The sequence below is a fragment of the Aedes aegypti genome, chromosome 2 (assembly GCF_002204515.2).
Source record: "Aedes aegypti strain LVP_AGWG chromosome 2, AaegL5.0 Primary Assembly, whole genome shotgun sequence".
Taxonomy (NCBI): domain Eukaryota; kingdom Metazoa; phylum Arthropoda; class Insecta; order Diptera; family Culicidae; genus Aedes; species Aedes aegypti.
The window spans coordinates 229,820,107-229,844,706 of record NC_035108.1 but is presented as its reverse complement, the minus strand read 5'-3'; the positions used below and the strand labels follow the sequence as shown (position 1 = coordinate 229,844,706).

The 24,600-nt window shown below is 36.1% G+C and overlaps 2 long non-coding RNA genes across 3 annotated transcripts; one reads left to right on the top strand and one right to left on the bottom strand.

Moving 5' to 3' along the window:
* Positions 1-101: 101 nt before the first annotated feature.
* On the top strand, positions 102-24,201 carry LOC110676440. Its single transcript, XR_002500388.1, has 2 exons — positions 102-423; positions 23,918-24,201. It is a non-coding gene; the product is annotated as an uncharacterized LOC110676440 (long non-coding RNA).
* On the bottom strand, positions 1,254-2,556 carry LOC110676439. 2 transcript variants are annotated; one of them, XR_002500387.1, is made up of 3 exons: positions 2,518-2,556; positions 1,945-2,199; positions 1,254-1,473 (listed from the first exon to the last, which is right to left on the bottom strand). It is a non-coding gene; the product is annotated as an uncharacterized LOC110676439 (long non-coding RNA). The 2 variants fall into 2 exon arrangements; XR_002500386.1 differs by lacking the exon at positions 2,518-2,556 and having other exon boundaries at positions 1,945-2,504.
* Positions 24,202-24,600: the final 399 nt, after the last annotated feature.

Below are 24,600 nucleotides of genomic sequence, written 5' to 3'. Positions count from 1 at the left end.
CTGTAAAGCTAAGTATTCTGTTTCGCTCAAGAAAAGCAAAGAAATTTCTTGACTGAATGGGTCAAGAAGTTTCTAACAGAGAGCCCCATGAACATATTTACGATGACGTCACGCTGCAACTTCCAGCGAGAAGAAAACCTTTACTGCGGGCCGTATTTACAAAAAATGAACGATTTTGCTGCGCATTCATTCACTCAATGTTCATTTGGTGAACATTATTTCACTGGATGTTGGTCCGGATATCATTTTATGTAAACACGGCCCGCATTTAGAGCAGAAAAGAAAAAGAAAGTCGACAGTAAAAGAAGAACGTGGATAAGTCCATTTGAAAAGACATTTCTTCTCAACTGCGTATCACGGTGGTTTGCAAACACCCCAGGCATAACAATCTCATCTAATTACTGAGATCATCTTTGGATGGTGGTGAGATATTATCTTCAATCCAAGAGCGCTTTGATGGGATACCATCTTTCGATCTAATGGTTCAAAAGATGTTCTTGACAACAACCAAACAACGGTGTACAGATGTAGACTCGGTAGATGAAGAGTCACGCAAACAGTGAAACCAAATTGAATTTATCGAGCTGACAAACCGTCTACCTATCGATTAGACTAGCAAAACAGATAGGGTATATTTTCAAACAGTTGAATTTTCGGAAGATATCTTTTTGGGCAATTTTTTAAGGTCCTCGGCAGATTCTGTGAAGATCTCTGTGTGCACATTCTTGACGAAATTGGCGAATATTTGCAACATGTTTGGCGGAATTAAAGACAAACACTTTTTTCTTGTAAGGCATTTGGTGAAAATAATGCCTGGTCCTATGACAATATTCGCGTGATATCATTGATAATGAGTCGATGATTTATTAGTGCACAGCATACACGGTTAGATTTTATTTGTTTTATTGTGGCAAATTTTGTGTCTAACTCCTAGTAAAAATTTGAAACAAAACTCGTAGATAGTGCAACTAAATGTCAATCTGAATAAAAAAAATGCGTAAAAAAAAATTTCAATTTTTGTTTATTTCTGGTGAAATTATTGGCAAAGCATTAAACATATCTGGACAAACATTTGAAAAGTACCCAAGAGGTCTTGAGCTTTTTTTTCAGAAACGTTGCTGTTGAGCCTATGGAAACTAACACCACTATCAGAAAGATTGGTGTTAGCTCTTCCTGATAGTGGTATTGGTGAGCGTGATCGAGTTGAATTGGGCTCAACAGCGTCCTGCAAAGCCAATGTTTACCAATGTCGATATGCCCTTTTGAAATGTTTGTCCAGATAGTTTCTTTTAAAAATCTTTTCGTACGCCAAACGGGACTCTCACGCACAGAATTTCATCATCCAATAGTCTTAACCACCTCAACGCATAATTGGTAGGAGAGAGAATCCGACTAATTGTTAATCGTTACATTTTCGACGACATTACGTTTTAAATTCTGAAGGGTGGCGGGCTCTCTCGGTAGTTTGTAAATCTACAAATAAAAACAAAGGAATCATAATTGTAGTTTACGGAACAAGGTACAGAATGATGATTTTTACAGCACAAGTTGTAAATTTATCCTACGAGGCTTGCCGAGTAGGATAATAACGACGAGTGCTGTAAAAATCAAGTTCTGCAACGAGTTACGTACAACATTTTTTGCAATTTCGTAGAAAACCACTGGAGGGTATCAGAAATAATATCGGAATGCATTCACCATCATTTTACAATTTCTGAAAAAATGTTGTGTAATGATTCATTACGCAACTCAAAACAGTTGCGTAATGAGAAAACGTTGCGTAATGAATCGTTACAGCACTGGTTTTAGTTAGGTAATGACTATTCCCGCACTGCATACTTCAGTGCAGGAAAGTAGGCCGTTTCATGACAGATTGGCGTGATGAAAATCAGCCTATTACGATGAGAAATTGCAAAAATATCATTATATGTGTCATTTACTTACCTCTATAGAATCCCCTCTTATTTACTATTTTGGATTCGAAGGGAATTAATAAATAAATTTGCTATCAACATCAAATGCTATCAAATACTGTCACTGATTTCGACTATGGGTCGCTGCACTGTTTTGATTTTGTATGGGATTTTGACGTTTACTGGCCTTGTTGTTTACCAATTTCATGAAAGAGTGAAAGAGACCGACTAATTTTTGTGCAGAGCCCCATTTCATAACCTTTCATAACAATGACTTGCGCGTGGACTGCTGAGTTTAAATGATTTTATTACGGTTCGTTTGAAAATTTTCCGTTCTGCGGTAGCCGCCAAGTTCTACCGCAGTGTGGTGAAGTAAACATATCTATCTATAATGATAATTGTTTTAGAATATTACATCTAGATAGAAGTCAGTAAAATGGTTATTAAGGAAACAGCACTGATGAATATTATCACGCATTCTTCTATCTAGATGTAATATTCTAAAACAATTATCATTATAGATAGATATGTTTACTTCACCACACGCAGCTGTCAAAGTTCTACCGCAGACTTGAAAATCATTTTATCATTGAACGAAACCAACTAATCAAAGTATGCTTGTAGAGTCCAAAGCTTTGAAAAACAGTTGAAAACAACAGTCATCAGCGAGGTTTCCAAGGTATCATCGCAACCGATCGATGATGCTTTGCGAAAATCTAAGACAAGACGTGACAGGTCGAAGTACAAAAATGAAACCAATTGCCTGTCAAAAAAGACCACTTCTCATTGGTCGTTTTGGCAAAGGCCTACTTTCACATCGTTCAGTTGGATTGCAACAGGGCACTTTGTTGCCAGTCCGGCCGTGTTGCTAGTTCATAGATTTGAGTTTTATCAAAAGTTTGGAAATTTTTCATTAAATCTTTTTGTTTCAAATCAATTTATATTCGATGTTAAGTTTAAAGCATGTGCTCCTAAAATTTAAAAATAAATAAAAAATACCTTATTGAGACCAATATAATAGAATTTATGTCAATTATCTTCAAAATATCGCCGGTTTTGAATTTTAACATGAGTTTTATAAATAATATAGCATCCTCTATTGCATTAAATGAATGAAGCGTGTATGAAACAATAAAATTATGAGCCTTTGTTTTTGAATTTGTTAACAAGATTTGCTTAGAAAGGATACTAGCAACACTGGCTTTTGTATCGTCAAAGTTATCTACTGAAAAACAACGGGGCAGTCTTAGTTGAGCTGTCACGTCCGGTCCTAGGCGAAAATCAGTAATGTGACAGCTGCGGTAGCTTTCTGTTCAACCGTAGAACTGAAAGTCATCTCTACAATTGCAATATCTACCATCAAATGAACCAAAGATATTGCTGTGTGCATTTGAGGTGCAAATCTTCACTAAATGTCCTTCAAATGCGGTAAGACAAAACAATCAAAGGACACATAGCAACGATTACACATATTGTGCATTCATATTGAATTTAAACCGAAGTTCATAAGAGAAATGAAATACCACCGACAAAAGTTCGGCGTCGGCATTCTACCGAAGTGCTACGCCGCCAAAGGCAATCCTTATGCGTCGGCGAAGCACCAAATTAGAATGCCGACGCCGAACTTCGCCGAAGTTTTGACTGCCGAACTTCTAACTGTCACCCGAATTGTCAATATCACCGCCAACCTAGCATAGAAAAGCTTACTTTGACTTCGGATTGCCTGTGGAAAATCTTAATTCAAACAAATTTTCAAGCCGGCCATGTTGTATGCTGACTAGCTGTTGTAATACCAGGAAGAAAGCTCTGCAGAGAATTCAAAATAAAATTTTGAAAATGATTCTGAAGCTTCCTCCCTGGTATAGTACCAATGAGTTACATAGAATATCCAATGTTGAAACATTGGAACAAATGGCAAATAAAATAATCAATAATTTCAGGCAAAAATCGTTACAATCTTCTATTGACACGATTAATGCGTTATATGTTTAGGTTAAGTTAGGTTAAGTATATTGAAAACGTTTTTTTTCTCTTATAAGCAGGTGAAATCAACTCACCTGTAAAAAATCTGAACTACTACGGCAAATGAAATGTAATATGTTGTTAACAAAATGTTAATAAAATCTTAGATTTGTTTTACCAAATTAGGATGATAGTGTTGCCTAGATATAGGAAATAATGAATGTAATGTTTGGAATGATACTAATAAAGAAACTAAAAAAAAAAAAATTGTTTTCATATTACAATTCGTAGCATAGTTAATTGGTCATTTACTAATGAACAACTTGGAAATTGCAGGATAGACTCTTGAAAATTTTCTAAATTAATATTTTCATCTGGATGCAGTAATCATGCTTTTGATTTGTGTGAAAAGCATTTAATTGAGATCATGAGAAAAATTAAGAATATTGTGTACCTAAACCTTTTGTTATGCTCTGAATCAAATAGTAATCAGGTCAGTAACTATTCAAATATTTGTAGTTCAAAATTTCATTTTTGTTTTCTCTCTCTGTTGAGTTACTGAGGCTTATTTTTTTTAGATTTGAATTAAAAAACAAGAGAAGTGTTAATTTTGAACGATAACATTTGAAATATTTGCGGTTTGCACTAATAGATGGAAAATTAGAAATCAAATTGAATATAATTTAACAATTGAATGTATTTAAATGAACTTAAAACAGTCACAGTCACAATTAGAAATTGAAGCTTTTTCCGAACTTTAGTCAAGTTTCAATCATCAAGTTAACTGTTACTCTAGCGATGGCAAAATCATTTGAATCATGGAACACATTTACGGCATAAATGTGTATGATTTTACACGAATTAAATTAATAAAACAAAATACCTGCTGGAAACCCACCAAAACCCGGAAATATGAGAATATGCCATTTTTCAAACAAAACTAGTTTCATGTTATTTGAAGCTCCCGCAGCAATTTATGGATGCTAATGGTCGTTACTATGGTAAGCCTGTAAAATTTCGTGAAGAGAAATATCCTTCATCATTTTAGTAACAAATCCTCCGAATTGTCAACCCTCCGAGAGGGCGAAAGTATAAACACGACACGTAGCAAAAATTTGTTTGGGATGAACAATATTTTATCAATAGTATGTCTCACTATCATGATTGATTGATTGATTGACTCTTTATTAAGGGGAAATTCAGCCCGAGGCTGGTTCATCCCCGTATTTAAAGGGGAGGGTGGGGGGAGGGTAAATTTGCAGGGATAGAGGAGGAGAGGGAGTTACATTGTATAATTAACAGTGTATTTTGCGATGTTCTTTGTTTCACTGGTGTTGTCGAATGATGTGGAAGTTCCGTATCGAGTTCAAGGTCATAGCAGGGATCGTAACGGTAGGGGATGTGGTGATTTCGTATTCGTTTTCAGGTCCAGGGTCTTAGCAGGGGCCATATTAAGGTAAAGAGTCCAGCCTCTTTTAAAAAGATTATCAGCTGTCGTTCCTTTACCGCGTCATTTTGGAGGGTGCTGTCGATACCGGTGATCTCGTGGATTATTCTTAGGTGCTCCAGGGTAGGACAGTTTATCAGAAAATGTTCGACAGTATTTTGTGTCCTGCATGGATCGCACTGGCGGTGGAAACTGCCCCCTGCGCTACCCATGTCGTGTGTCAGTTGTGTATGTCCCGAACGCAGCCGAGAGAGGACGACCTGCTTGCCATGTTTTCCTGGTGTTTTTGATTTTGCGAAGGAATATCCCTCTGTTCCGGTGCCATTCTACGGACCAGGCGGTCCAAAGTCGCTCCTTCAACCAGGATTTTATGTCATCACGGGGGATCTTTCTGGATAATAATGGGCTGTTACGGCCGATTCCAGCGAGTGTGTCAGCTCGCTCATTGCCGGAGATGCCGCAGTGACCGGGGACCCACATGAATGTGGCTCTAGTGGATGGGCTATCCAAGGCTGCCTGGATTTTCTGTATGTAAGGGTGTCGATTGTTCGGGTTAGCAATTGCAGACAGGGCACTGTCAGAGTCGCTGACGACCAGCACCGGATTGTCGCAGGGCTTCGTGATGGCTACATGTATGGCCGCAGCTTCAGCCGAGAAAACGGAGCACTGACCAGGGAGGCTGTGATAGATTTCTGTAGTGCGGCTATGAATGTCGAGACCGACCCGCTCCGCTAGTTTGGAGCCGTCGGTGTATCGGACCTCGTGCCAATTGAATTTTCTGTGTAGTACCTCTCTGAAAGCAGTCTGTACTTCCATGGGGTTGCACTGTCTCCGGAAATGGGTCTTAATGTTTTGGGCTATCTGGGGTCTCTTGGCCGACGAGCTTCTGGGTCCGATTCCGTGGAGCCCGGCCACCGGAGGAAGCTGGATGTTGGCCACAGCGTTAAGAGCAGAGTTCGCATTCTCTTCGAGGATGCAAGTCTGCCCATCTTCCTTGGTCCTTTCCAGATAGCAGACGGTGCGGTTTCCGAGGGTCAAATATACCGGAAAGATAACACACCGGCTTCTGCGCAAGCTGAGTCAGCAGGAGTGGAAGGTAGTAGTCCAGAGATCGCACGGATGGTGTTGTTGTAGGTTGGCACCAGTGTTTTCACTAGATTGTCCTGTGCGCGGCTGGTAATCTCGATTCCGTAGAAGAGGCAACTACAAATTACGGCGTCGGCCACCCGGTGTCGCGTGGCGCGGTCGCTGCGCGTCCGTTTGGAATCTATTTCGCTGAGACCTACAGTGTGTGCCGATGAAAAATGACAGATTTTTTATTTTTAAAAAAATATATCTCAAAAACTAAAAAACATACATCGCTGAAAATTTGACAGTAAACGTAAAATTTTCTGAACTTTCAAGAAAAAATGAGAACAGCAATAGCCCCTTTGGTCCCGAGGTTTTCAACACACAAAAAACGGAAATTATTGATATTTTTTTATGTTGAAAAACATTTTTTGTGAAATTTTATATTTTTCCTGAAAAGTAAAAGTCTTTAGCTATCATTTGGTCCCAAAAGATTGAAAATCGGTCGAACGGTTCAAAAGTTAGATTTTTTTTTAAATAGAAATTTGGCAAAATCGCGATTTTTCTGGTCACCCTATTTCAGAGATGGTCACAAGAATGCGGTATTTTTAAGTGCAAATAATTACCATCAAATTTCTTCTTCTTCTTTCTGACGTTACAGAAGCCTACTTCTCAACTTCTCATGAGCCCTTCCACAGTTATTAACTGACAGCTCTGTATATCGTGTGTATATCGTGTGACAAGTACGATCATACTCTACGCTCAGGGAAGTCGAGAAAATTTCCTTTACGAAAAGATCCTCGACCGGCTGGACTCTAACCTACGACCCTCAGCAAGGTCTTGCTGAGTATCTGCACGTTTACTGTTATGGCTATCTGGCCCCTAATATCAAATTTACTTTATTTTGATTTTTAAATCGAGTATTTTGCTTAAAATTGAATTTACGTCATTATAATACTTCTTTTAAGTAGTTTATAGGACTTAGACGAAAAGCTTACATATTACAGGGAATTCAAAAACCCTTTTAAATACGTATTGTCAAAATCAGGTCATTAACGATATTAAAGCATGGATTTGCTTTTTGAAATTGTTACATATATTCCAGCTATTTGAAAAATTACATAAAACATTCATTTTATTTTTTCGAATGTATTCAAATATTTGGAAACTATAAGATTTGAAAATAAAGACACTGGCTTCTTATAAGACAATCCATAAGACAACTGCGATCAGCATGCTTTTTGGTTTGCCACGAGTCTTTAAAGTTTCGCAATCGGTGTGACCGTTAGATTACAAAGGAAAATGTAAAGCTCTGAGGGACGATTCATATATGACGTCCATTGTTTTGCGGGATTTCTTGACCCCCCTCCCCCATCTGTCACGCTCTTTCCAATATCTAATACATGCACTATCACACTTTCATTACCCCCCCCCCTCTTCTAAATAATGAACGTCATTTTTGAATGACCCCTGACCATACTCGTAAGTTTTGTTTTCCTTTTCGTTTCGGTTGCATGGGCACTTTTAGCTGTCAACCCTACCGTGGAAAGTTTCCTGAAAAGCATTATGTACGATTATGACCTTTGAAGGAAGCATCACATGAATCAACGGACTAGCATGCAACGCCAAATGGCACAGTCGTAATACGTTCCTGACAAAAAAAAATCGGATTGAAGCGGGAATTGAGCCCACACTTCTTTGATCGATGCAGCTAGTTACTTTGCAACCCAATACGCACAGCAATGGAGTCCAGATTTTAATTTTTAATATATCATTCTCAAAATTCAAGATATGGAAAGGGGTCATGCACAAATTACGTCACGCTCCAAGGGGGGGGAGGGGGTCGAGCCAAGCGTGACAAGCCTTACAAAATTTTCGGAGGACTCATACAAAAAGTATGACAAAGGGGGGGGGGGAGGGGTCGAAAAAGTTGAAATTTAGCGTGACATAATTTGTGTACCATCCCAAATATATTTTTTAAGGTAAAAGAAACAAAACGATATTTTTTTTATATCCCTTTCGGGACGAACCAGCACATTTGGCTTGTTTAGGGGTATCAATTTTCTTACATATTCTGAACCTACGCTAAAAATTGAACTAGAATCCAAAGTTTCACAATTTTCCGTTACCTGGAACTATTTTTAAAACACGTTTGAAATTAGTATGGAAACCACTTTTGAATCACCCCTCGGCAAATTTTACTTCGGGGCGAACTGTCATTGTGTAAATTGAAACGTCATTGAGTCAACGGATTGAAATTTTTGTTAATCATTTATAATATCAACATTGAGATATTGGTGTGCAATAAAATCGTGTTATACTCAGAATGATGTGTTCTTTCGATCAAGCTGCAACAAACTGTGAATTTTTCTTCACTAAACAACCCAATTGTGCTGTTCGGCACCCATGACATTGAATGATTCTTTAAGCCAATAAATCATTGTTGTACCAAACTTTTTTGATTGCGATTATTGAATTATCATTGATACTTGTAGTTAAGCGCAAAAACTTTTGTTTGCATCGTGTTTAGAAAACACCAGCTCAGGGTAAACAAAATGTAAACAAACACCGTAAGAATTGAAAAAGTTTTATCTGTCGCAACTTATGGTATTACTTGCAAAAATGTTGTTTATTATGTTGATCTACGGAATGCGTTTTAAACTGGGAAACTTTAAACTTTTGCAGTACTGTGAAATACTCAACTAATCTAATAAGCAATTTATGAAGTTCTGGAGTCTAGATTATTCGCTCATATAAAAAAATATCGTTTTGTTTCTCTTACCTTAAAAAAATATATTGTCCATATCTTGAATTTTGAGACTGATATATTAAAAATTGAAATCTGGACTTCATTGCCGTGCGTATAAAGTTGCAAAGTAACTAGCTGCATCGATCAAAGAAGTGTGGGCTCAATTCCCGCTTCAGCTCAGTTTTTTTTTGTCAGGAACGTATTACGACTGTGCCATTTGGCGTTGCATGCTAGTCCGTTGATTCGTGTGATGCTCCCTTCAAAGGTCTTAATCGTACATAATGCTTTCCGGGAAACTTTGCATGGTAGGGTTGACAGCTAAAAGTGCCCATGCAACCGAAATGAAAGGGAAAACAAAACTTACGAGTATGGTCAGGGGTCATTGAAAATTACGTTGATCATTTAGAGGAGGGGGGAGGGGGTAATGAAAGTGTGACAGTACATGTATTAGGTATTGGAAAAAGCGTGACAGATGGGAGTGGGGGTCTAGAAACCCCGAAACACAATGGACGTCATATTTGAATCGTTCCTCAGAGCTTTATATTTGCCTTTGTAATCTAACGGTCACACCGATTGCGAAACTTTAAAAACTCATGGCTAACCAAAATTCCTGCTGATCGCTGCTGTCTTATAGATTGTTTTATTATAAGCATTGTCAACATCTTTTTTTCAAGTCTGATAATTTCAAAATAATTGAATACATTCGAAAACAAAATTTGATAGTTTCAAATTAATGCTATAGTTAACGACCTGATTTTGACAATGCGTATTTAAAAGTGTTTTTGAATTCCCTGTTATATGTTAGCTATCCGTCTTAGTTCTTTCAGTGCTACAAAGTACTTAAAACTAATATTATAATGACATAAATTCAATTTTAAGCAAAATACTCTATGTAAATAATAAAATAAAGTAAATTTGATATAGGGGGCTAGATAGCCATAACAGAAAACTCAGCAAGACTATGCTGAGGGTCGTAGGTTAGAGTCCAGCCGGTCGAGGATCTTTTCGTAAAGGAAATTTTCTCGACTTCCCTGAGCGTAGAGTATGATCGTACCTGTCACACGATATACACATGCACAATTGGTCGATTGACAAAGAGAGCTGTCAGTTAATAACTGTGGAAGTGCTCATGAGAAGTTGAGAAGCAGGCTTCTGTAACGTCAGAAAGAAGAAATTTGATGGTAATTACACACGATTCTGTTTTTGCACGGGGGATGCGTACCGTGCAAAAAAGTTTTCAGTTCAAAATTTCCAAAACCGTGCAAAAAAGTAACACCATTTCTCGACGATTCATGCAAAAATAAGGTTTTGGCGGAAAAAAATGTATGGAAACTTTTTTTTTGCACGGCCGTGTAAAAAAAATCCGTGCAAAAACAGAATCGGGTGTATTTGCACTTAAAAATGCGTCATTCTTGGTAATTAACGTCCAAGCTGTCGGGCAAGGGTCTAAGGGTCTCTAAAATAACTAAACTTACTTTTCGAGTCTAATACATGACTCTGATAACGACCTTATACGCGTATCTGTCAAAAGATACAAACTCTAGGGGAATAAAATGGTACAGTACTAAATTAGGTTTTCATTTATTTATAAGTATTCCACTAAACAATTCAAATGTTTATTATTATTTTCAATTTTGATTTTTATTCCATTAATTATTTTTGAGAAAAAAATCTTATATAATTTTTGAGGATATAAACAAACATAGCAAAACCAAGATGGTTTGGTTGAGACAATTAGTTTTCACACATGTATGTTTACCCATTTTTCTATGACGTAGACTAGCTCTTGAATTATATTGATAAACGTCATCGTTACCTAATGCTTTGAATCTTAGAGAGAATATGAAGTATTTTCATATCTCGTACATTATTTTCGATCCATTTATAAAAAAATCATACGTATTAATCGTATGTATATAAAGTATTTTTTTTTAATTTTAATGTACATAAAAATAAACAAAATTATTTCTGAATTTTTGGGTCACCCTATTCCACGAAGGAGCACTCTAATGACGAAATAAAAAAATACGGGTCCATTTTTTTTTAAAAGGCATGACTGAAACAATTTAAAAAAAAAATAAAAAAAATATTTTTTTTTTCGAACATTGACCGCTTTGGGGACGGACCAGCAGAATTGTGCTGGTCTGAATTTGACCCCAAAAAGTTCATAGATTGATAGAATGGCCAAAATAAAGAAAGTTTTGTTCTACGCGATGATGAGTTTATAAGGTAAATTTTGAAATAATCACTCAATCACGTCCCGAAAGGGATATGAGTGGATAATCTAGACTCCAGAACTTCATACATTGCTTAATAGTTTAGTAGAATATTTCATAGTAATGCAAAAGTTCAAAGTTTCCCAGTTTAAAACACATTTCGTAGATCAACATAATAAACAACATTTTTGCAAGTAATACCAGCATGGGCTGCATACATCAATAGTACGCCATTTTAAAGACTCTGCAGTTCAGAAGCAAATAGTAAGTAAAGGTTTTCAGCTCCAGTTGTCCAACTTCATATATATTATAGCAGGTATTGAACCAGCATACTTTGTAGAACACCAAAATGGATTTTCGATACAACATGAAATTTACAGTTTTTCAAAGCAAGGGGGCATACAAATATTACATCTATTGTTTTAAAGTCTATCTAAATCCCTCTTATGCTCACTATCATGCTTTTTCTCAAGCCCCTACCCAAGTAACCACAAGCATTATACCATTGCATTAATTTGATCGAAAGTCAACATATTTTGCATTAATAATGTTATCATGCATTTATTCATTAACTGTCAAGCAATGATCCATTTGATTAACATTATAAATGCTTTGTAGCATTATTTTAATTCAGCATTATGTTTAGCGTTTAGAGTGAATATACAGTTATGCTGTCATACAAGATTACGTAACCTCATTAAACGCACTCGAATCTGTAATAAATAAGTAAGACGATCGAGCACGTTCGCCCTCGCTCATTACGTTTTGTGGGATATGGAAGAACAATTTTTATAATGAAATGACTTCCTTCCATCTCGAACCCCCATTTCATGATCTTAGGATATATTTATTCGTTCAGAGTTATGTTGTATTTCATCTATGAGATTCTTTTATTCATATGGAGCGAGAAGAAATGTCGATCAATTTCTCTCCCCTGAAATCTTTTCAATGCGCTAGGGCTTTGTTTTGTGGATTGAGTCCTGTTATTATTTCTACGAGAAAGAATGGTGATCAAATTCTTTCTATTGATGTTTCATTTGCTGAGGAAAAGAAATCACTGTTGCTCAATCGTCAAAGAGAATTCTTTCTATTCGTAATAACTGGGCGAATAGTAATGGTTAAGACACACAGTAGCATCGTTTATAAGGAACTTTTATCCTACCTTATCATATCAGCAGCTTTAGCATAGGACACCAACGCGCCAGGCATCCAGCACACCGTCATCCTAGTTGTGGGTTCGAATCCTGATTCCAACAAAAAAAATCATTGAGATGGTACAGAAAACCAAGGTAGCCAATGGACTCGTTATTTTGTTTACTTTTAACGCATGCCCTAAATATACATAATTTTAAGCTAATATACATCATGAACCCTGAAAATACAACCATAAATGCTTCAGTAGGGCTTGTCCATTAAAACTGCTTTGCCAAGTATTGCGTTAATTTGGTTGTTGTGGAGCCCTTTCCCACTTAAATTATGCTTTATAAAGCTCTTAAAGATTATGTCACTTTGAAACAAAATCTGATAGCACACTATAGAGCAAACATAAAGTATTCATATACAGCTTCGTGGTTACTTGGGTAGTACATGCACTGTCACACTTTCGTACACCCCCACTCCCCTAAATGATTGACGTAATTTTTGAACGTTCCCCAAAAATTTTACTGTTTCTTAAACTTTGCTATAGGAGATTTAAAACAATAAATGTGATTTCCAATCTATTTCAAGTATGGACTTATAAAAAAAGGTTTTAAGCCAAAGCTCACAGCTGGTTTCTGTTACATAGTTTTTGTACGGTACATAATTTTTATGATTCATATGTAATCACTCATTCATGTTTCAATGCAATATTATGCACTTTTGTGGACATTAGAACCTGATTCAACCACTTAACTTGATCAAAATACTGAAAATGAAAATTGGTAGTCCACAACGAACATCGACCGGGTAAGTGCCGGCACCAGCACAATTGTGCTGGTCCCACTTTGTCCCTCAAGAAATCTTTACTGTGTGAATCAATTCACATTTGGTCTTCACCATTTCGAAAAATGACTCTTTCACTCTCGATTCGTATCCGTGCATACCTAGAAAAAACGAATAGTTGAAAAGTTACGACAGATAAAACTTTTTCAATTCTTACGGTGTTTGTTTACATTTTGTTTACCCTGAGCTAGTGTTTTCTAAACACGATATAAACAAAAGCTGTTGTGCTTAATTTCAAGTATCAATGATAATTCAATAATCGAAATCAAAAGTAGTTAAACAATGATTTATTGGCTTAAAGAATCATTCAATGTCATGGGCACCCATGACATTGAATGATTCTTTTAGCCAATAAATCATTGTTTTACTAAACTTTTTTGATTTCGATTATTGAATTATCATTGATACTTGTAATTAAGCACAAAAGCTTTTGTTTACACCGTGTTTAGAAAACACCAGCTCAAGGTAAACAAAATGTAAACAAACACCGTAAGAATTGAAAAAGTTTTATCTGTCGCAACTTTTCAACTATTCGTTTTTTCTAGGTATGCACAGATACGTATCGAAAGTGGAAGAGCCATTCTTTGAAATGGTGAAGACCAAATGTGAATTGATTCACGCAGCAAAGATTTCTGGAGGGACAAAGTGGGACCAGCACAATTGTGCTGGTGCCGGCACTTACCCGGTCGATGTTCGTTATGGACTACCAATTTTCATTTTCAGTATTTTGATCAAGTTGAGTGGCTGAATCTGGTTCTAATATCCACAATTGTGCTTAATATTGCATTCAAACATGAATGAGTGATTACATATGAATCATAAAAAATATGTATTGTACAAAAACTATGTAACAGAAACCCATAGCTTTGGTTTAAAACCTTTTTTTATAAGTCCGTATTTAAAATAGATTGGGAATCACATATATTGTCTTAAATATTCTATAGCAAAGTTTACGAAACAGTAAACTTGGTATTACTTGCAAAAATGTTGTTCATAATGTTGATCTACGAAATGCGTTTTAAACTGAAATACTAAACTAAACTATTAAGCAATGTATGATGTTCTAGGGTCTATATTATCCGCTCATATAAAAAGAAAATATCGTTCCGTTTCTTTTACCTTAAAAAATAAATTGTTCAAATCATAAATTTTCAGACTGATATGCTAAAAATTTAAATCTGGACTTCATTGTCATGCGTATAGTGTTGCAAAATAGCTAGCTGTATCGATCAAAGAAGTGTAGGTTTAATTCCCGCTGCAGTGTTTTTTTTTCGACATGAACGTATTACGACTGTGCCATTTGATTTGATTTGATTCATGTGATGCTTCCTTCAAAGGTCATGAGCCTATGCATGCTATAAAACGTTTGACTTTTACTGTGCGCCCTGTTTTCAAGTTGCTCGTGAGAGAGAGTGAGACAGCACCAACACACGGCGCACAGTAAAAGTCATGAGAACAAAAGAATTTATGGCACGTACAGAGGCTCATAATCGTACATAATGCTTTCCAGGAAACTATCCACGGTAGGTTTGACAGCTAAAAGCGCCCATGCAACCGAAACGAAAGGGAAAACAAAACTTACGAGTATGGTCAGAGGTCATTCAAAAATGACGTTCATCATTTAGGGGAGAAGGGGGGGGGGGGGTCAATGAAAGTGTGACAGTGCATGTATTAGGTATTGGAAAAAGCGAGACAGAGGGAGGAGGCGGGGTCTAGAAATCCCGAAAAACAATGGACGGCATATTTGAATCGTCACTCAGAGCTTTACATTTTCCTTTGTAATCTAACGGTCAACTTTAAAAACTCATGGCAAACCAAAAAACCTGCTGATCGCAGCTGTCTTATGGATTGTCTTATTAGAAGCATTGTCAGTGACTTTATTTTCAAATATGTTAGTTTCCAAATATTTAAATACTGTTTTGACTCATATTCCGAACACTTAAGGCCATCAGTGACTTCAAATGCATCTGATTAGCAAAAATTAGCTGATACTTGAGAAATTTTTCATTTCCTCGCAAAGTCTAACTGTTAGATGTTGAGTGTGCCGATAAAATTGTTTAATCTTTTTAGTATTGTTTTAACGTAAAAGGAGAGAGCAACATTTTGATTCAAATGCCGAACACTGTGTTCATTCTGTCTCATATTCCGAACACTTTGATTCAAATTCCGAACAGCACGAATTAATCGTATTCAAATGAATGATTTAGCAAAAAAAATTATTTGAGCTTGTTCTATCTCAAACTAGTGAATCATCACTACTCCCGCGGTATAAAATATTTGCCATTTCCTTGTAAATTGATGACATATTCCAAAAAACATTTCAACCAACTCGCTATACAAAAACCAAGTGTTCGGAATATAAGTCTGTTCGGAATTTGAGACAAAACGGTACATTCGAAAAAAAAAATTGGTTGTTTTATGTAATTTTTCAAATAGCTGGAATATATTTAACAATTTCAAAAAGCAAATTCATGCTTTAACCCCTCTACCGGCAGCTTCATTTTTTACCGTCAAAAAATATTCGAATTGCGATAACTTTTTGTTTCTCGATATTTTTGCACCATTTTTTTCCAACTTCTCAAATAACTCTTCTAGTTTTAGAATCTGTGTCGAAATTGATCATTGGTCATCTGAATTCGGAGATATTCCAAAATTCCTTGGGGGACGACGCGTTAACCATAACCCACGTTAATTTCTGAGGCTACAGGCTATTTTTATCGTATTCGGATATTCACTCCTCGGTATGATACATTAATACGAGTTTGTTGTGACAAAATGAAGCAATTTGGTGCAGCCATTTTTGAGTACTGAGCATTTATGTTTCTGGTACCACGCTGGACAAATGAAGATCTTGAAAACTCTAAAAAACCTCATAACGTAATATTCAGATTTCTCCAAGAATACTGAACTGATTTGTATGATTTTTTTAGAGTAGGGGGGCTGGGGGCAAGAAGGACACCTTAAGATATATAGGTTCAAATCATGGTTGATGAGCTCAATTTTTGAAGATTATTCCAGTGTAGGGGCAAGCTCACCTCTTGTTCTAATTGATGTTATCGATAGATTTCAAAAATATAAGAAACACATGATGATTTGAGATTTTTGAAAATGTCCCTTCTTATGAGGTTTTTAAACGAGACACGGGGCAAGAAGACCACCAGAGCAAAATGCCACAAATTTTGTTTATTATTATTTCCCCGCCTAAACGATGAATTGTAGAGTAAGTAAATATAAAAACTGAGGGATAAAAGTTGACTTATAGTTAAAAAGTAATTTTACGAAATTAATTTAGTTTTCATCTTATTTGACTGTAACAATAATAGTAAAAATTTTCAGAAACCATTTTGAATGTCCAAGATGGTTTATTTTGATTTTATTTTGTAGGAAACATTGATTGAATGCAATATTAAACAAGAAAAATAAAAGTTCATTTGATTTTATATGAGAAAATTGCGGTGTCCCTCTTGCCCCGTAAGACATACTGTTATTATATATGTAAAATTTAATGTCAAAAGTACTTTTTCGAAAAAATTTCCTCACAGCTATATTAAACAATTGAAAATCATCAAAACTGTGCGGAAAAATCAATATGTTTTGTATTTATACGGAGTCAAACCTTGTTTTCCTGTCTTACATTCTTATAATATTTCGCATATTTTGCGTTGGTGAGTTAAAGACATTTTTCTAATTTTTTGTACTAAACATTTTTAACTGTAATATTTACACAACCTTCAATTAGTACTCAATTTATACTTATCCTGCGTTATACATCAGAAAATTGATTTGAACTACGTGAAATTAGAGGTGGCACTTTTGCCCCGGGTGTCCTTCTTGCCCCATGTCCCCCTAGCTCCATATCACCTGTCATTGTATAGTACATATTTTATTTTCTTGATAAATTGACCAAAAACAAAATGGCCACCAAAGACATTTTATATGAAGAGAAAGTCGGTCCCCCAAGGAACATAGGAATATCTTCAAAACTAGATCACCAATGATTAATATCGACACGGATTCTTAAACTAGAAGAGTTTTTTGAGATCTTGAGAAAAAATGGTGCAGGAATATCGAGAAACAAAGAAGTTATCACGATTTGAATATTTTTTTATCGGTAAAAAGTGAAGCTGCCGGAAGAGGGGTTAATATGGATAATGACCTGATTTTGACAATCCGTTTTCAAAAGAGTTTTTAAATTCCCTGTAATATGTAAGCTATCCGTCTAAGTTCTTTCAGTCCTACAAACTACTAAAAACTAATATTATAATGACGTAACTTCAATTTTAGGCAAAATACTCGATGCAAAAAATAAAATAAAATAAATTTGATATTGAGGGCCAGATAGTCATAACGGTAAACGTGCAGATACTCAGCAATACCTTGCTGAGGGTCGTAAGTTAGAGTCCAGCCGGTCGCGGATCTTTTCGTAAAGGAAATTTTCTCGACATCCCTGAGCGTAGAGTATGATCGTACCTGTCACACGATATACGCATGCAAAATTGGTCGATTAACAAAGAGAGCTGTCAGTTAATAACTATGGAAGTGCTCATGAGAAGTTGAGAAGCAGGCTTCTGTAGCGTCAGAAAGAAGAAGAAGAAATTTGATGGTAATTATTTGCACTTAAAAATGCGTCATTCTTGTTAATTAACGTCCAAGCTGTCGGGTACATATTACGTAAATTTACATGATTTTTTAGGGAAGCTGCTTACGCAGACTGAATGTTTAGACGTTTCCTTTATAGCTCTAGGGATAATATGAATGATTCAAGTTATTGAAAATTAATCAGTACCATGTTACCAACCTTTACAAAAACATCGTTTAAGTATCATTTGAAGAAGGGCTATGTGATTTCAAAAGTGATAATGAATATGTTAGGTAAAGTGAGTGAAAGAGGTTGGAGGGGTCCCTAAAAAATTAACCTAATGTTCGAGTCTAGTACATGACTCTGATAACGGCCTTATAGTGGAGGTCGAATTACGCGTATCTGTCAAAGGATACAAACTATAGTGCAATTAAATGGTACAGTGCTTAATTCGGTTTTCATTTATTTATAAGTATTCCAATAAACAATTCGAAAGTTTATTATTATTTTTAATTTTGATTTTTATTACATAAATTGTTTTCGAGAAAAAACAATCTTATATAATTTTTTGAGGATATAAACAAACGTAGAAAAACCAAGATGGTTTGGTTGAGACAATTAGTTTTCAAGTTATTCACACGTGTTATTTACCAATTTTTCTATGACGTAGACTTGAGTTATAGCGATAAACGTCATCGTTACCTAATGCTTTGAATCTTAGAGAGATTAGTAAGTATTTTCATCTCTCGTACATTGTTTTCGATACATTTGTAAAAAAAATCACATATATTAAAGTATATTATAATTTTTTATTTTAATGCACATTAAAAAAAAATCTGAATTTTCGGGTCACCCTATTCCACGAAAGAGCACCCTAATGACGAAATAAAAAAATACGGGTCGATTTTTTTTTAAAAAGGCATGACTGGAACAATTTTCTAAAAAAATAAAACAAAAATATTTTTTTTTCGAACATCGACCGCCTTGGGGACGGACCAGCACAATTGTGCTAGTCTGAATTTGACCCTAAAAAGTTCATGGATTGTTAGAATAGCCAAAATAAAGAAAGTTTAGTTCTACGAGATGAAATGTTTATAAGGTAAATTTTGAAATAATCACTCAAATATGGTCCGTCCCGAAAGGGATATATATGAAAAACCGATCTAGTGGGTCACCGAATTCCGTGAAAATTTGCTATTTTGTTCCTTATCCGAAATAAGGATACACGTGTTTTTGGATTTTTTGATTAGGGTGACCATCTCTGAAATAGGGTGACCAGAAAAATCGCGATTTTGCCAAATTTTGATTTAAAAAAAATTATAACTTCTGAACCGTTCGACCGATTTTTAATCTTATGGGACCAAAAAAATATAAAATTTCATAAAAATTGTTTTTTCATATGAAAAAAAATCAATAATTTACATTTTTTGAAGGCCTCGGGACCAAAGGGGCTATTGCTGTTCTCATTTTTTCTTGAAAGTTTAGAAAATTTTACGTTTACTGTCAAATTTTCAGCGATGTATGTTTTTTTAGTTTAAAAGATATATTTTTTTGAAAATAAAAAAAACAGTCATTTTTCATCGGCGCACACTGTAGGTCTCAGCGCATTAGATTGTTTATTTTAAAAAAAAAATCATAACTTTAGAACAACTCAACCGATTTATATATTTATATACAGTCAGTGACATGAGTTAGTAATCAAATGCTGTTTTCCGTACAAAATGCCCAAGTTTGGGGTGCTGTGTCTCAGCTTCTGGTAGTCCAAATTGGCTGCAATTTGGATGACGAACTACAAATATCTTGAAGTTTTGCCTGTAGGGGAATTATTACATTTCAGTTATTTTACAAAGAGTTTCAGAGGGTTGTTCAAAGACAAAAGTAAGTAAGCGCTAGGAGAAATCCACGAAATCCCCGAAGAAATTTTAGAGGAGTTCGTAGAGGAATCCTTTGATGTATCTCATAGGAAATCCCTGGAAAAAATTTAGCTAGAATTTACCAAAGAATTTCTGGCGAAAATCCTGGATAAATTCATAAAACAATTCTTGTATGAGTATCAGGGGTAACTCCTAAAAATATTGCTGAAGGTAGTTCTGCAGATATTCCTCAACTAATTCTTGGAGATATTCAGATTCTTCAGAGCCTCGAAAACCTCCTCCACTGACCTGTAATTGGTTTAAATAAGGCCGATATCGTCCGCAAGACCAAGTGTAGGATCTCAGTATGCTAGGTTAATCTTAGTAGCCTTGACTAGCTGTAGAAATTAATGACAGAGAATAAATATTCATTCTTATTCAAACCACCAAACAATCAAGACTGGTTTTCCCTCCTACATTTGGCGACGACAGGAAAATTTGGAAAATCGACATCGATGGCTTGGTCACTGGTAAGTGGTATAACGGATCACAAGGCTGTCCCCAAGGGGAAGGATACCTGGTATTCTAGAGGATGGTGTCAAATATAAATGTCACTGTGATGGAGATTAAGTGATCCTGCTTTTAGGGATGAAGTGTAACCAGTGGTGTGTCTGTCTGTCCGAGATTTTTGAGATTTTCGCGATGTAGTGTGTTCCGTGTTAAGTTTGTACAAAAAAAACCAAGAAGGTGTTTGAGTATTAGTGAGCATCACCACCCATCGCCCACTGGACAGCATGCAGCCACATCTAAACAAGTTCCGCTACTCACCACCAGGCATCGCTGGCCGAGCAGAATGGGCGGCCATTGGGGGTGGTGTAGAAGGAGCCATGATGGGGTGAATTTAGGAAACTGCGGGAAACTCTAAGTCGAGGGCTCTGAAAAGGATATCCACCATTGCTCTGGATCATTATCGAGCCATAAGATAAGCGAGATAGACGTCTGTGGAAGAAGTTTAAGAAAGTTCGAATCCAACCTGAGAAGGAAGTTTAAGGAGTTAGACAGTGGTGAATATAAGAATTACTGATCATCCAGGTAATAGACCCTCGACCAGAACCAGGTCGCACCCTTCATTATAACACCCCCCCATTCGTTCTCCAAATACCCGCAGGACCCTTGGTTTTACCCTTGGTGTTACATTTAGTGCCGCCCTTGGAGTGACCTTGGCCGTTACCTTGGCGTAGAGCGTGGGCCGTGAAGTGCGTGTAGTTGACCCGAAGACATTGGTCCTACCGCCTCGAAGTGCGCTGCAGTGCCTAAAGCAAGAAACCAAGAGTTATGGAATCTGGCAAGTATGCAGGGTGATTCATAATGGAAGGTTGAGCAGAGAATAGTAAATTGAATATAATTTTGAGCAAGACACCTTAAGAATCTCGATTGTATAAGGTTGAGCAAATTATAGGAAAAGCCCTTGTGAAATACTCCGTTACATCATAATTATTGTCAATATTTGTGATACCCAGTCATGGGTGTATTTTACAAATACATAGTCATATTCCTCTAAGAAGGTAAGTCTGTTAGTTGCGCAGTTTATTGCAGATGCAGACGGTCAAATTTTTTTTACATTCGGAAAAAAAAATAGCGAGAGCATTTTGATGTTTATTTGGCGTGGGTGGAAGGGCGTATGCTGGACCAGATGCAAAATCAACTTTAAGATTGCAATTACTGAACGAGTATCGAAAACTTACGATCCACAGAAGTTCCGCCAGATGCTGCCTAGTCAAAGCGAGAAACTTGACGTTTGTCATTCGTTTGAAGAAACAAGCGAGCTACTTTGATTTTGGTGATCATCAATTAAACAATCCTGCTTGCCCGGAAAAAAGCGCCGGAACTGTGGAGTGATCGGACATTTTGCACGACCCTGAAAAAGAAGAACACTGGACCAGTGAAAGCTCCTCAAAGGAATAAGAAGACGCAATTTGTCAGGGAAGTACATGTGTAAGTTTCAGATGCAAAAGAAAGTGAAGCTTTCAACCTGTTCATCTCGGAGGAAAAAGAACGGTGAAAACCAGTGTTGGCGGTGTACCATTGACTATCGTTATCGACACTGGTGCTAATAAAGATATCTAAAGCATTGTGGGTTGGCAAATACTTAAGCCTGTTAGATTCGAAGCGTATGAGGTAAAGAAAGGCAGCAACAAGATGTTCAACAGTTATGGATCCACCAAATCATAAACGGTGCTTGGAGAAGTTCAAAATGGCGTTCAAGACGAAGTTTTACGTGATCCGCGGTGGTAAGTGCTCACTTCTGTTGGGAAACAAAGCCGTTAAGCTGGGACTGGTGAAGTTTCTGTTGGAGATCAACAACGAAGCGTTTCCCTGTATGAAAGGTATGTAATTATTTGTTGAAGTTTATTACCAAACATGAAATAAATAAAATGTTCAAAACTAAAATTATTAGGAACAAAAGCATGCATAAAGATTAATGTAACTGTTCCACCAGTATGTCAAACTTACGCAGAATTCCATTTCCGCTCGGAAAGCTTTAAATAAATTTAACGAACTTGAAAAACATGATTTTCTAGAACAGGTCAACAAAGCATCCAAATGGGTTTCACCCATGCTCGTAAAACGCAAATCTTCGAGTGAAGTGCGAATAATTGTTGATCAGGTATACCGATATGCCAATAAAGCTGTAATTCGTCAAATGCATCCATTGCCAACGCTCGATCAAATGTTGAAGAGAATTGGTGGAAACAAAATTTTTACAAAGCTTGATATTAAGCGTTATGCTAAAAACAGAATGAGAACCAAAGTATGGTGGACCTGAATGGATCAAATGGTAGATGATTTCGTTCACAAATGCACGGAATGTATGTTTGTCTCTAGAATAGAAATTCCAAACGGACAATGGAAAAGCCCTTTCCATTAATTCCTATTAATTTTACCGAAGTTATAAGTGAAATACATCTTTTGATTATCACAAACAATTTTCCAGGTAAACCGTTGAAAGAAGCTTATAAGGCTGATACAAATATTAATTTTCTTTTATGTCACCCCCCCCTTCAAAAATCCGAAAATTTTGAAGGGGAGGAAAAAAAAAGATTCATCATTTTTTGACATTAGTTACGGTTTTTTATTTTTTTTAAGTAAAAAACAAGTTAAATAATGATCCACAGGACGATTGAAAAAAGTTTAACAACTATCGTTAAAAATAAAAATTCGAAAAAATAACTTTTTTTTCATTTTTATTTTTTTGTTCCTTATTTATTTTTATCCCCCCCCTCGTACCTTCCAAGTGGTCTCGGACATAAAAGAAATTTAATATTTGTATCAGCCTAAATATTGATTTTACCTAATGCATATTTTCCAAATATCTTGAAGATGTTATTGTGTAATCAATGCAAAAGTAAACACGATAACTGAATTACATGAAGTATTTGCTCGATTTGGTTATCCAGAACATCTTGTGTGTGATAATGGTTAACCATTTTATTAGGATGAATTTTCTGAATTTGGCCACACAAATAGAATTACGATAGCCCAACTGTACCTTATGCTTCATTTCAAAATGGTTTAGTTGAGAGACAAAATCGCACATTACTTAAAACAATATAAATTAGCGCAATCATAGAGAAGACTGGAAAACCGATTCACAAGACTTCCTACATGCTTATCGTGTAACTCCATATGCAGTTACAAATTATTCCCCATCTGAGCTTATGTTCACCTGGGATATTTGCGATAGATTTCCAGGAAATCAAAGGATAGTAAACATCAGCCGAACCATGGATAATGACAAAACGTCTGAGGAAAAAGGAAGAGATTATACCAATACGAAACGACGAGCGAAAATTTAAAACATCGATATGGGAGTTTTAATTAAAAACATGATTAAAAAGAATAAGCTGACACCAACATTCAGTTCACAAAAAAAATATGAAGTTGTTCAACAAGTGTTCCTTCTCAATTACATTTGCGAAATAAGGAATCTGGTGTTATTTGTAACATACGTCAATTACGCGAAGAAACTTTTTATTCATTTATTCTGTTTTTACAACATAATGCTAAATTTAACATATCCTTTATCAAACATCATTTTGTAGTGTATTAATTGAAAGACATTTACTTGTATGAAATTCTATTCCAGATGCATTAGATGAAATACCCAAATCAAGTCAATACGAAGAAAACCTTCAAGAGACGCGTCGTAAGCGACCAATTGACACGGTACTCCCATCAGCATATTCAACCAACAGAATAAAACGGAAACCAGAATACTTGGATGATTATGAACTGTACATTTTAAAATTACATTAAAGATAAGTTTTCAATATTGAGAAAAGGGAAAGAATGTAGGATCTCAGTATGCTAGGTTAATCTTAGTAGCCTTGACTAGCTGTAGAAATTAATGACAGAGAATAAATATTCATTCTTATTCAAACCACCAAACAATCAAGACTGGTTTTCCCTCCTACACCAAGGACCATATGTGACCGTGGGCCTTACTTAGCCGAGTGGTTAGAGTCCGCGGCTACAATGTAAAACCATGCTGAAGGTGTCTCGGTTCGATTCCCGGTCGGTCCAGCATCTTTTCGTAATGGAAATTTCCTTGACTTCTCTGGGCATAGAGTATCATTGTACCTGCTACACGATATACGAATGCGAAAATGGCAACTTTGGCAAAGAAAGCTCTTAGTTAACTATTGTGGAAGTGCTCATAAGAACACTAAGCTGAGAATCAGGCTCTGTCCCAGTGAGGACGTAATGTCAAGAAGAAGAAGATAAAGATAAAGAAGTGACCGTGTCATGATAGTGTCATTTCTTTGCACG